General features: G+C 41.6%; 1 long non-coding RNA gene across 1 annotated transcript; it reads right to left on the bottom strand.

Moving 5' to 3' along the window:
- Positions 1-11,002: 11,002 nt before the first annotated feature.
- Positions 11,003-13,711, bottom strand: LOC134098042 (uncharacterized). The gene is made up of 6 exons (XR_009940992.1): positions 13,549-13,711; positions 12,881-12,950; positions 12,347-12,593; positions 11,988-12,162; positions 11,683-11,765; positions 11,003-11,520 (listed from the first exon to the last, which is right to left on the bottom strand). It is a non-coding gene; the product is annotated as an uncharacterized LOC134098042 (long non-coding RNA).
- Between the last annotated feature and the right edge of the window lie 299 nt (positions 13,712-14,010).

Here is a 14,010-nt window from a genome sequence, read left to right as displayed (position 1 = left end):
AACTCAAGACAGAGTCGTGTTACTAAGATCAGATATCCTATTTAAGAGCTCAGCTTAACACATCTTTAGTCAGCACAGCAGATTATCCACTGCTGTGTGTGTGTGTGTGTGTGTGTGTGTGTGTGTGTGCGCGCGCGTGCGCGTGTGTGCGCACATTTACAGTAGTCATCTAGTTTCTGATGTGCTCTTAAACCTCTCACGCCTCCATGCCAACTTTGGAACAGACACAGGCTTGGTCTAAGCCAGAGCGGATCCAGAATCTGATGGTATTACTGGCAATGTCTCCATCCAGTAGCCTAGCCCAGTAACACCAGTGAATGGCCTTTTAGTTTAATAGCCTTTCACTAGTTTTATGCTTGAAGCGTTTGGCTGTAGCCTACACAACAATTTACATACCACTATTATAAGTTAGATTGAAACATTCCATATACTGTAACAGGGGTCATAGAGGCACACACACACACACACACACACACACACACACACACACACACACACACACACACACACACACAAACGGACACACACAGACACACACACAAATATCCTCAAATGAACTCTCACTGTCAGATGAAAACACTCTAAAAACATTGACACAAAGGGAAAAAAAACACTCTTGAATCTTAATCAAGTAACTAACCACTATCAAAACACTGAACAACACTGAACTTTTATTCAAAGATAAAAGCACTCCTACAAACATTGAGCTTTCACACCCAGATAAACATTAGTGCTGTTGTTCATCCTGGGGAAGCTTAAGGCCCTTACTTATCACAAAGACACATACCTATTTGCTGACACAGATGGATGCGTGCGCATGTACACAAATCTACAGAGAGAGAAAGAGCGATAGAACAGTTGATACAGATGTAGAGGCATATAGGCTATTCACACATGCTGGGGTGCAAACTGTGACACTCTCAGCAGGACCGATGTCGTACATCCACACAGCTCTTGAGTTCCTTAACAGTGGTGAGGTTAGATCAAATCAAAAAACAGAGAGAGAGAGGGACTCAAGGTTGTGAGGCATCTTGTGGATACAGGTTCAGACACACTTTACCCTTGATCTCTTTCATTGAGAATATTTTCTTACACTGAGCATGTAACGCCCTCTGCTGGTCATTAGGCTGTACAACTTTCAACATCACATTTAGATGTGCAATTATTTTTCTTTCTTTCTTTCTTTCTTTCTTTCTTTCTTTCTTTCTTTCTTTCTTTCTGTCTGTCATTCTAACTTTCTATCTCTACCTCAAAGACTAAGCCCAGCTTAGTCCACAAGAGCAAATTCAACAAAGCTCCTACTCTGCCCAGACATGCAGTCCTTTGGGGTATTTCTCATATATTTTTCTCTCTATCGCAGCATATTCTTCCTGTCACTAGTGTTGTTTCCAGAAGTGAAGAGCCCACAGCCTCTGTACATCATGTGGGCAGCAGGAGGAAGATAGTCGAGTCAGCGTTTGGATCGATGATCTGGGGGGGGTGGTGGTGGTGGTGGTAAGGTCTCACTGTACAAAACCCGCTCGATACACCTCAGTGTAGTCTACAGAAGAGACCGCAGTGTCATAAATATTTGATATTGCCCCACCCCCCCATAAGCCCCCCCACCCAGCCCCAACAGGGTCGCTCCACCACCCCACTGTAGAGGAAACTCGTGTAATGGGATAGACCTATAGGGAGCCAGAAAACAGTAGGATGTGAGGGAGCTTAGCTGTTTCCCCTTTCACACTTTCTTCTCTGTCTACACTCATCTGTTCAAAGTCAGTGGTTTAATGGTTTATGGTTAGAGGACATTAGAAGTTGCCACCCACCCAGTTTCCAGGTTCTTATTTTGCTTCAATGGTGCCACATAGACACTCAGATCTCCTTGAATATGAAAGTTTCAGGCTGACCTCCTTGACCTATAGGCTTTTCAGAGGGGGACAAGATAGCCGAAAGGGGTCATAACTCTAAAAACAGTAAAATGATTAGGGAAGCTGCAGGAACCCTTTCATATTAATGCAGTGAACCCGTATCTGCAACCAAAACGGTATACTGTTGGTACAGATATCACCTTAGGTCGAAAACGCTTTTTCTGTTATATTAGGTTTTTTTGCTTGAAATGAAATGTGATTATCAGTACACTGATATACAGATTTTTCCAGATGTCGATTGGAAAAATGAATGGGAAGCTTACTTCTGGAGCAGCTTTCTTGGAAGAGGGGTCGGGACTCTTGAGCCCCCTAGAGCAAAGGGTCTAGTCCATTCATCCCATCAGCCATTGCGAAATGATACATTTCAAACATTTTCTCGCTTAACAATAGTTTAACGATAGTTTTTAAAGTGCAGGAGAACAATGGGAAGAACAATGTGAGATGGAATGAACACTGTGGAAGACATCATGTCTCATCCCCTTCCCCAAGAAGCCACACCCGAGTGAGCTTAACGACTTCAGGCCAGTCGCTCTCACATCACACTTGATGAAGACCACGGAGAGACTGGTTCTGGGATACTCAGGTCACAGGTGCACCATGCACTAGACGTTTTCATCGGATGGCCATGCTTCACTTCTGACTGCCTCCACCTTCATTTTGGTTCAAGCAGTTGCCATGGCAGGAGTTAAGGCATAAACATTTCCATGGCAACGGTGATCTCTACCAATCAAAGGCTCTGCTTTTACTGCCTGTTATTAGAAGTGGGCTGGATTGCTGAGTCTTTTCAAAATACACAATCAGTATTACATTCTTTGGATGCACACTGAATTGTATTACATTCCATCCATAGGAGGTGCTACATGTCAATATCTTATGAACTGTTTGATGTAAAAATGCTGACCTGCTTTAGGGAACTTCCTCTCCTTGGACCCCAAAAATGACATCAAGGAATTAGCTTAATAATAATAATAATAATAATAATAATGATTATTATGATCATTATAAACAATAATAACAAAATGGTTTAAGTATTTTCTCTATAAAACAGTAAAACGCACGCATCTGACAACATCTGACTTTGAAAAGTGAAGAGTGAAATTTTACAAGACACGTTTTTGCTCTTTTTTACATGCAGGTTCCTTATGCCACTACTGAGCAAGGGCATTCAGGAGAGCCTCGTCCACTCTGTCTCAGGGAAGAAGCTAATATGTTCTCTCGCCAACGCAGTTTGTGTGTGTGTGTGTGTGTGTGTGTGTGTGTGTGTGTGTGTGTGTGTATAGGGGCCATTTCATATTAAAACAGGATTTCAAAAGCTGGCAAAGCAGCACTTATCTTTTTATATCAGGAAGCACACAAACACACAAAGTCCATGTGTGTGAGTGGTGATGGCTGCTCTGCTGAGAGTGAAAGTTTCCTAGAGTTCCCCCAGGAACACTCTGCCTTACCCATGATGCACTGTTCATTGCCCACATTAAGGTGCAGACATATACTGTAGCGCTTCAGCTGTCGAGGATCCCAGTTATGACTTTGCTTTTTAAGTTCAGATTTGGTATTCCCTTTTCTGCCTAATTAGCCTAATTGCTGGTGTGTGTATGTGTGTGTGAGAGAGAGAGAGTGTGTGTGTGTGTGCGTGTGTGTGTGACAGAGTGAGAGAGAGAGAGAGAGAAAGTGTGTGGTGTGGTGTGTGTTAGCCAGAGGCATGTGCGTGTGTGTGTGTTTGTGAAGCACATGCCTCAAGCCCATAGGAAATCTCTCATTTCTATTCTTCTTCATAACCAATTCTCTTGGCGGGAGAGGCAGAAGCAAGACTTATCAGGGAAGCGTGTGAAAAATTCAAGTTCTGGGCTCTTGAAGCCTCTGCACCAGAATCCTAAATGCACCATTACACAACCCCCTCGACTGTGACTTTGACTGAGAAGTTTATTCATTTCTAGAATCTTCTCTCAGGAATGATTGACCTCATCTATTCATTATGATCAGTTCAGGTTGTCTGAGGCCACGGCCATCATGTCATGTCATCACAGTCATCATGATGGAGTTCAGTAGTAATCAGAAAGACTTTGACTCAAAGGACAACTGATTTAGGTGTTAGTTTTTGGTAACATTTGAACACTGCCACAAAGTCCATGTATGCCTGTGTGTATGTGTTTGTCTGAGAGTGTACCTGGTCTACTGTGTGTGTGAGTGTGCATGCGTGTGTGCATGCGTGTGTGTATGTATCTTTATATGTTAGTTTGTATGTGTTCATGAGTGTTTTCTGTGTGAATGCGTAGTGTAGTCACTAAATGTACACGTCTTTTTTTGTTTTGTGCATCCTGGTCTTTCAGTGTCCCGATAATCCTTGACACAATATTTATAAAGGAAAAAAAAGAAGTAAAATAATAATCTAGAAGATAAAAAACTCTGCATAAACCTATATGGCCGCCACTTTGTTGCGCAATGGTCATAATTATACATGGAGATGTTGAATTGATTGGTCTGTTGTCTATTCAACATCATCTAATGGCTCATGTTAACCATATTCAACCATGAATTTGACATATCTCTAACCATCTAGCAATTTCTCATGCCTTGCATGCCTTATAACTGAACCACTCCAGCACTTAGTGGCTGGACAGCTCCAGACCATTCTTTGGGACTCAAAGAACAGCCTCCATCTTTTGGGCATCAGACCTTGTCACAGGGTCCACAAACATACACTGTGGTGAGAGTGAGAGTGGAGGACAATAATGTCAGTTTTTGATTTCTTGTTGTTGTTCTTTTACTTTCCAGACACTGACTAAGACAAAGCCGTAAACAATGCTAGTGTAAACACTGGGGGTAATAAACACACACTCTCAGGTTGAACATCCAACTCTTTTGTGTGCTGCTTGTCTCCTCATTATGCCACAATACAGCTTCAGAAATGTCTAATATACAGACCATCCCTTTACCTTGACCTCATTTGAAATATTATAGTGAGAGACTTGTTTCATAATCCTTATAAAATTATACATTTTGTCTATTCAAAGTCATCTAATGGCTTGTGTAAACCATAGTCTATACTGTAGATGCTATAGAGTGCATGGTGTGACACACTGGATAAAAGAACACATTTACAAAAATATTTATTAAATATTCATTAAATCATTGTCGTCCATCTGTCACATTTTTCATCAGCAAGCATTCAAAGCTATTTGGCCAAGTAATCCCATACATTGTTCGACGTCTATAGCTGTTCTGAAATCAGTGGATCGCGGGACAACGGTGTACACGTCACGATACAGTTTCTGGTCTGTTTCTTTCCTAATCTGCTTGATCATGGCCTCCAGATCAGACATGTTCCCTTGAGAATTGGCGTTACGACAGGTCCTTCTGCGCTGTCGCCTAGTGTGTCGACTTGTTTTTGCGCTTGCGTTCGATGCTCCATAAGGATGATGCCTGGGCGACACGTCAGTTCCCTGGACGAACTGATCCCTTCTGGACTGATCCTGGATCAAATCTGGCATGTTTGTGCCTAAGGGAACAATATTGAGATATGGAATAAGAGTTAAACAAGTCCCCATCCCTGAAGAGTGCTAAATAGGCTCTCTAGTACACACTAGGCTAGAGTAATGTTCCTTGAAATCTTATGCTCTACATTTGGAAATTCATACTGTAGTTGTTGAATGTCATTGCAATTACCTGATGCACCATAGGACTGAAGACTGGCTTTGTCCATGTGTGGAGAGGCCAAATACACCACAGATCCAGCCTGTTGTTAAAAATACAATGCAAATATGAATACGGATTGACAAAAGGCAACGCTGAAAGGCTCAGCCACACATAGCCTACACGGTGTCTAATCTGGCACTCCATTCCAAATACTGTATGTCAATTTCTGTCTTTGAGGGTTTCCCCTCCCCTATTGAAATTGATAGGCCTACTGGCATGGTTGTCTTTCTGTAAGTATGACAGCTGAAATTTGCCAGGATGTTGACTCGGTAATGTGGTTAGTGTACCTGAGGGGCGTAATGACTGATCTCCATGAAACCACTGTGAATGAAGACTGGAGACTGACCAGCCGCCACCTGCATCTTTAAAGACACAGGTGTGTGCCTGTAAGGAAATATGTCATGATAGTATTAATGCATAATGGGCAGATTTACAATTAATATGGTTATGCATTAGTGGTTAACACATCTAATTTGCTGAGGAATCGTGGTGGTAAGGCTGCTGTGTAGGCCTAGTCCTTACCCAAAATTCCCAGTGGTGTGTCCAAAGTTGACAATATTGTGATATTGAATGGTCTCCATGTAAAACGCAGTTCGATGATCCATAGCTTTGTGATTATCGTAACTAGAAGATAGAAACTTAGTTGGTTACACATTACACATTAGGCTACCCTTCAGACGAAGAAAAGGCAGAGCTATGGGAGTTCATACTAAAACCATATGATATAACTACTTTGTTGAAAAATGCTCTTAATGTTGATGTAGCTAATAATAATCGATGTACAATATTATTTTTGTGGAGTATTACACTCACCATGCAGTACCGATCGCAGTCTGAAAGCAAAGTGAATACAAATCAAAGACAGCGTTTTACTGAACTTAATGAACGTTCTACTTTGTCAGTTCTAGAATGCCTGATTGTAATACGTAGAAATCTCCATGGTGATTCAAGCTCACGTCATATCTACAGCTAGTTCTGAAGTCATTTTGGCATGAGACGTCACATGCTGGGAAACATTTTCATACGTGATCTAATGTAAACCATTAACGCATTCTATATCATAAACATGTAGGCTACGTCAACATTAAATCCAATCTATTTGGGCGGACAGTGCGAGACTATTGAAAAACGTTAACTATTTCTAGGGTGTGTTGAGGCTAGCACTCGGGACATTATCTGTTTAGGCCTACCAGACATGGGCCTACAATACTTGGGAAAACAATCTCCATAAAAAATAAAGTTACTGTCCAAGTATTTGATTAAATAGCCTATCAGAGCAAAACCTGCTTAGCCTTCAGCTAGATAGCATTGGCAGTTTCCTGGGCAAACTTGCAAAACTGCAACCGTCGATTTGATAAATTTAATTGAATGATTAGTACAGTGGATTGTATCTTCTCTGGGCGCCCCCTGAACTTGTTTTACATGACCATGCATTTGACGTATCTCTTAGGCCTAGGCTACCATCTAAATTCTCATGCCATGCCTTATCCCTGAACCACTTCAGCACCAAGGGGCTGGACAGCTCCCCCTGCAACTATGCATAAAAACTAGACGGATCGAAATGAAAAACAATATGGTTCATCCTTGTGGGGCTACATGCTCACAAGTCACAAAGTTTCGTGCACCCTGGTCTTGAAATTACTGAAGAGAAAAAAGAAAAGAAAAGAAAAAAAAGCGCTTCACAGCGCGGAGGTCATAATAAACTAAAGCTTATTATTATTATTATTATTATTATTATTATTACTTTTGTTGACATTCGAACAAAATAGAGAGCAAGCATGCTACTCACTACTACTGTATGTTCTGTGGTGTGAGAGGGTTAGAGTGGAAGCTGTTGGAGCGTCAGGAGGATGACCCGGCTAGTGTTCCACCAGTCCAGTTCTACCCCGTCCCTCTAAAGAGAGAGAGAGGAGCAGCCGTGTCCAGCTGATTCATCTGCCCGTCTGTGTGGCATCACTCAGAGCACAGCCGCAGACGGCCACCTATGCCATCAGTGTGAGCTGCTCATCACATCACAGGGCTCTGTGATCCGATCCCACGCCACCTGCTGTGATGATTAATGCAACATCAAGGCCATGTGGGTCCATACACACACTCCCACGGCGGGGGCTGGCAGATGTGGGGGGCTGGTGGGGGTGAGCGGTGAGTTTCTCAGTATCATGCTCATTTGTTGCCCGCGAGCGACACCCGCTGATGGGACTGATTTGTAACAATGACAGCAAGTGGCTTTGGATGCCACGTGAGCCGAGCCTGGTGTGTGTGTGTGTGTGTGTGTGTGTGTGTGTGTGTGTGTGTGTGTGTGTGTGTGTGTGTGTGTGTGTGTGGACACAGGTCCCATAGAGCTCTGAGGGGGCGTTGATCCCACTAGGGTCCTTTATACACATTCCACTCAACAGGCTTCTTGTTTAGTGGAAGAACTGGAAAGAGGATGTTGCAATGGTAAAGGGAACATTGAACATTCAGCTTGCAGAAATGAAGACATACAGTATCTGTGTGTGTGGCAGTTAAGAAGGCATCGCCGTTCTGATTGTGCTGTACTTATACTGCGAAAATAATGAATTGCACAAATGAACGTAAAAGCAATCCCTCTTAGCCAGATCATGAATTGAGATGTATGTGTTCTGTGACTGTGTGTGTGTGTGTGTGTGTGTGTGTGTGTGTGTGTGTGTGTGTGTGTGTGTTCTTTGCATACCTAATAATGAAATATGGTGATATGAATACAGAATTATATATTACATCACCAATGCCTTTGAAACTGTGGATTACTTTAAGCTCTTAAACAGATTTGACTATTTTCCAGATGCTATTGAACACAAACCCCACCCACCCACCCACCCGCCTCTATTGTGCACAGAAATATTCATTTAAAAAGCAGGCCTCATATTTCATGAGCCACTGGGCTGAGGCCCCTTACACACCATCCAGCCCCATCACCATAAATCATCCCGTGTTTTCTTTGTTTCTTTAGGGCCCCACGTGCAGTTTTAATAGGTGCATTTGGGTGGAGAGCTTGGTCACTGTAACCTGTTTCTCTAGCACATTACTCGTTCCAAACGCCTGTTTCTGTATGTGATCCCTCACAATCAGGAGGATGTGTTGTTTATTACAACATGAAAATAGACATAAACAAGATGGAAAGAGAGGGGTCGTGGTGAACCTCTTGTGACTACTTCAGTTCTAGGAATAGTCCACGCAATAACACACAGCTCATATCTCATATCAGAAGGCTGGTACAGTACGTTGTGCATGCTGTAAAATCAGGCTGTAAAATATTGTTGTTCTCTTGTTTTCCTCCAAGATTCTGTGATAATAACAGAGAGAGTGTGGCGGTTTATGTTGTGTTTCTTTTGCCTTATTTGTAAAGCTATAATAAAGATGAAAATGACTTGAAAAAGGAAAAACAACAAAGATTAACTGGAAAACCTCTCAGATGTCAGAGTTTTGAGTCTGATTCCAGCTCAGATGAGTTTCAAATGAAAGTAATTTCTCTCTTTTCTCTTTTGTGATAATGCATAGACACATTTGTCCTCTCAGAGTCCTTGTTGAACCCCCTTTCTGGTGTCTTTTGCGACCTAAAATTTAAGAGGGAGAGAGGTTTTAAGGATGAAACTCTTCTTGAGATTTGACCCTAATATACAAATTCTGAATATCATACATGAGAGATCACTCAGAGAATAATATCAAAAGGCAACGTTCCTCTCATCTTACATGCCATTATTATTTATAATACACGAGGGCCCGCAGTGGCGTGGCTGGATAGCAGCAACCTTTACAGACTGCTGCTGAAATAATACGGTAGACTCTGCTTTGTGAACAGATGCTGTTCGATGCTGACTGGCACAAATGGTTGATTAGAACGAATTCACAGATGCTATAAATAAAGGAAAGCCGGACAATGGAGAGGTGGCAGGGACCCGGGTCCAGCTGCGCCAGTGCAGCCCACAGGTAATTTACACTTGAAAATGGACCGGCAGGCCGATGTCTGTGCGTGGCGCTCATTTGCACATCAAAAACTCAGCCCACTGTGGCGACGGCGCTTTGGTCGTGACCCTCTCGGGGTTCACGCCGAGGAGCTGTCGGGTAGCCGACATCACGGAGAGCGGAGGAGGAGGGACCGTGAAATAAAGCCAAGCGAGGCTCCAGCGGCGAAACGCTCATTCAGGCCGGGCGGGTCACTCAAGGTGATGGCCGGACAGCCATCTGAGGTGAGGCACTGCGGTGGCCAACGCAGAGACGCCCTTCAGTGGCTCTCCAAGAACAAACCAACGGACAACAGAGGAGCAAGAGGCCATTTCAGCATTGGCCTGCAGTGAGAGAGTCATTCACAGGTTCTGAAACTCATTTAACAAACAACTAGCCAGACAGCTGTTCAGAGAGCAGCATTATACAAGTAGACCCATACCTATAATCTTTTAAGATTGAACATTAGTCAGGGGAGTCTGCACTTTATTTCTACTGCACAAGAGGCATGGTCAATGGGCATGGTTCAAATGACTCTGTACACTTGTATTCCTTCAAGGATAGTCCTTCAAACAATCAGACCAACGATCCGGGTGCATCTTTTGGATGTGATTAGTTTGTGATTGGACCCAAAGGTTGTGGACAGGAAGCAGGAGAGATAGGAGTCACATTCACAGGTTCAAAAACTCATTTAAGTACAAAAACTTGCTAGACAGCTGCACATGGAGCAGCATTATGAAAGTATTACATGTAGGCCTATACCATAATTCATGCAGAGATGAATATGTCCTCATGATAAAACAAAAGGGATAAATAATAGTATTATGTGATCAAATAGAATAATGGCCCTCTTCATATTGTGTCATTTACACAGGCCTTAACTAGAATATTACAGTTCACCCTGCATTAGATAGATGATTACTATTAGTAGAGATGGCAAATATGTAAAAACGATTTTGGCAAATGATTGGTTTAATCTTCTAAATGGAGTTCTTGAACCACTAAGCTTGCATGAATAACATACAGTAGTATTCTAGATAGCATTCAGGGCATATGCAATATCTACATTAAAGGTTTGTATTTGATCAGCTCCAACACTCTAAGAATTAGAGGAGCCTCGAGGAACCTTTTGGGGTTCCTCACCATTGCCACTGTGGGGGAACCTTTTCAGCTCACAGGGGTTCCTCAGGGATCCTTCATGAAAGGTTCTTCAAGGAACCCTTCAATTATTAGGCCTTATTATTACTACTAGGCCTTTTATCATGCATGTTGTTATCATGCATGTTTATGTTTATTATTATTATTATTATTATTGACAATACTGACAACAAAGGAATGTTTTCCACAGATTTTATTCAATAATTTAACAAGTATTCTCTGGATCCTGGCACATAAATACATAAATGAATGAATACATAATTGAATGAATGAATGAATAAAGTTAATACATTAATAAATACATAGCCTACAATAATAATAATAATTACAAAATAAACAAACAAAATAAATAAATAATTAATAATAAACACTACCTACTACCTAAAGGAGACAGCAGAGCAAAGAGTCAAACTCTGAGTGTGTGTGTGTGTGTGTGAGACTTTTTTCTGTCACTGGTACTTTTTTTTTTTGCATTATATCCTCAAAGATATATATATTTCGACCAATACAAAACAAATTAAGAAAATAAATAATTGGCCATTTTAATTACAGTGGGGCTGATCTTTCCCTCTGGTGTGTTTGACATTAGGTATTTTTGTATGAAACAGAGGGTGTTTTTTACACTCTTATGGTATTCAATATTAAAAACAAAATAAATAGACATTAGGGTGGCCAAAGCCTGGGTGACCTCATCAACTTCTTGGGTAAGGACATCCTGAAAGTCGAGTTGAACAGCAAAAGAAGCCTCCATGAAGGGGTTCCCTGTAATGACCAGTACCGGCGTTGGAACCTCTGGATCCTAGCAAGCACATACATACATACATACATACATACATACATACATACATACATACATACATACATGCATACATTAACACACATACAAACGACAATGAGATGTTACAAATGGGAAATCAATAACAAGCAACAAACATAATTTTGGCTAATTGACAAACCTTACCTTTCTATTGATCACATAAAGTGCTTTGGGGTTCTCTCTGAACAGGTATGGAAGGAGCAAGGTGCCCAGGATGACTTGCAGACCTTTTGTTTAAAAGAGAAATAGAAATTCAAAATATATTAGAGAAAGAACTTTCCCACATGTACATTCATTCACTAGTGCTTGCATGTAGTGTATTGTTGTATGTTTTACATTTGCAAATGTAAAATTGAATTATATTTAAGAATGACTCATAAGATTAACTTAGATGACATGGCACATGCATTTAATATAGGCCTAATAGAGAGGATACCCTGAACTCTCACCTCTGTGACACTCCTCATGTTGCATTGATTTGGCCTCCTCATACATGCAAAAGAGGTCCTGTCCAGTAGCTCGCCGCTGACATTCCTCTATGACCTTCTTTGCGATTTGACCCATTCCTGTCATGATGCTGCGGTCTATGTCAACATCTAGCTGGCTTTGTGATTCTGTGAGGAGCTGTAATCACACACACACACACACACACACACACACACACACACACACACACACACACACACACACACACACACAGATAGACAGAGAGAGACAGCCACAGAGAGAGAGAAAACAAATATTAAATACTATGTGAGATACATTTGATTTTAGAGCTGATGAGGGAATAGTTAGTTATAGTACTTACTATAACTGGGAATCTTAGCCCAGGATATTCTTCAAGGGCCTCCATAGTTGAATGAGTTTGCAAGTATTTTCTCCTCTCTACTCGTGTGCGGATCATTTTGTCTTGCAGGATGGATAGATTGGGATGTTTCTTAAGGCATTCGGCCCGCATTTTTTTCCTGGTGACACCTGAGGCTGGCTGCATCCTCTCCTTGCACGCTGGCTGCATCCTCTCCTTGCACATTGGCTGTCTGATTACTCGGTCCAGTCTGCAAATTATAAAAAAAACACGTTTAATGCAAAGTACGATTGGTTCTGAGAGGTCCTATGCAAGGAGAACGGCTGCTTAGAAGCAATATTGGACTCATGACGATCCTGGATGTTAAAGTGTAAGTCTGGCGTAAATTGACCCATAGTCCTGTTGTATAAGTCAAGGCAAGTCAAGTCAACTTTATTTATATAGCGCATTTCATACACAGAGGTCATTCAGTGTGCTTTACATAAACAAAAGCAAACAGGAATAGTTGATAAATGCATAGAAGGGCAATAAGCTCACCACATGCAGCTTAAAGCAGACCCATGGGGGAGATAGCCAGTCACACACTTCTTCCACAGATTTGTTCATTCTGAAATGAATGAAAGGTAAAGAAAAGGTCAGATTTCTACACCCCTTTGATTCTATAATTCACTTTGCAAATAAATCCATTTTTATAAAAAAAGGTTTAAAATCTAACAGGATTCCTAGTGGCGACAACACTGCGCAACACTAGTCCAATGTAACAACATGATAACAATGTTTCCATTTAGCTGCTAACGTTACTTGTAACTGTCAACTAGCAGAGGCAGCAGACTGTACGAACTACTGTGGCGACATTGCTAGCTGGTGCTGGCATCCCAAGTATCAAACAAACTGTGGTGTCATTTTCAACGACAGCTTTAAACATATCTTTAGTCAAACGGGAAAAATAGGAGAATATAGTAGCCTAGGCTAAATGTATGTTTGTGTATTATGACTGACGTTAACTAAGCTAGCATTCAGGGAACGATTAGCTAGCTATGATAAGTGATAACCAAAACCGATTTAGCAGCTGGACTATGGGAATAAATGTCGACGCTGACTACCCCGGACATGTTGTCACTAGACATTTCTAGGTCTAAAATTAATTGACAGATATAAAAGTTAATGTTTACCAGTATAGACTCGCTAACGTTAATGTTACCCACCTTTGAGTTGTTCGTTGAATGGAAAGTCGTTGGAAAGTCCGTCACGGCAGTTCAAAATGTTCCACGCTCGCGGACAAACAATGGCCATGCAGGTTCCTCAAAGAACCCCAAAGATGGGAAGGTTCCTGGAGAATCCCCAAAGTGCCTCGAAGCACCTCTAATTCTTAGAGTGATGTATGCATTAAATATCTGTTTAAATATCTGTGGGAAATATAAATGTGAATGTGACAGTTGCAGTATACAATAGAATAGAATAAGGATTAAGGCAGTTATTAAAGCTAGAGGGGTGTAAGCCATTTGATATCCTCAGTGATAGTGTCTATTGAGTAGACTCTATTCAACCCATAGACTTGTGTTGGGCTGGGTAAATCCTCGGTGATAGTACTGTACACTCGTGTCTGTTCAGCCAGTCAGGGGGCTGGGTAAATCCTCAGTGACAGGGGTATTTCCTGTCCGTGTTTG

This window comes from Sardina pilchardus, chromosome 12 (genome assembly GCF_963854185.1).
Source record: "Sardina pilchardus chromosome 12, fSarPil1.1, whole genome shotgun sequence".
NCBI classification, from domain to species: Eukaryota; Metazoa; Chordata; class Actinopteri; order Clupeiformes; family Clupeidae; genus Sardina; species Sardina pilchardus.
This window is presented reverse-complemented; position numbering and strand designations above follow the sequence as displayed.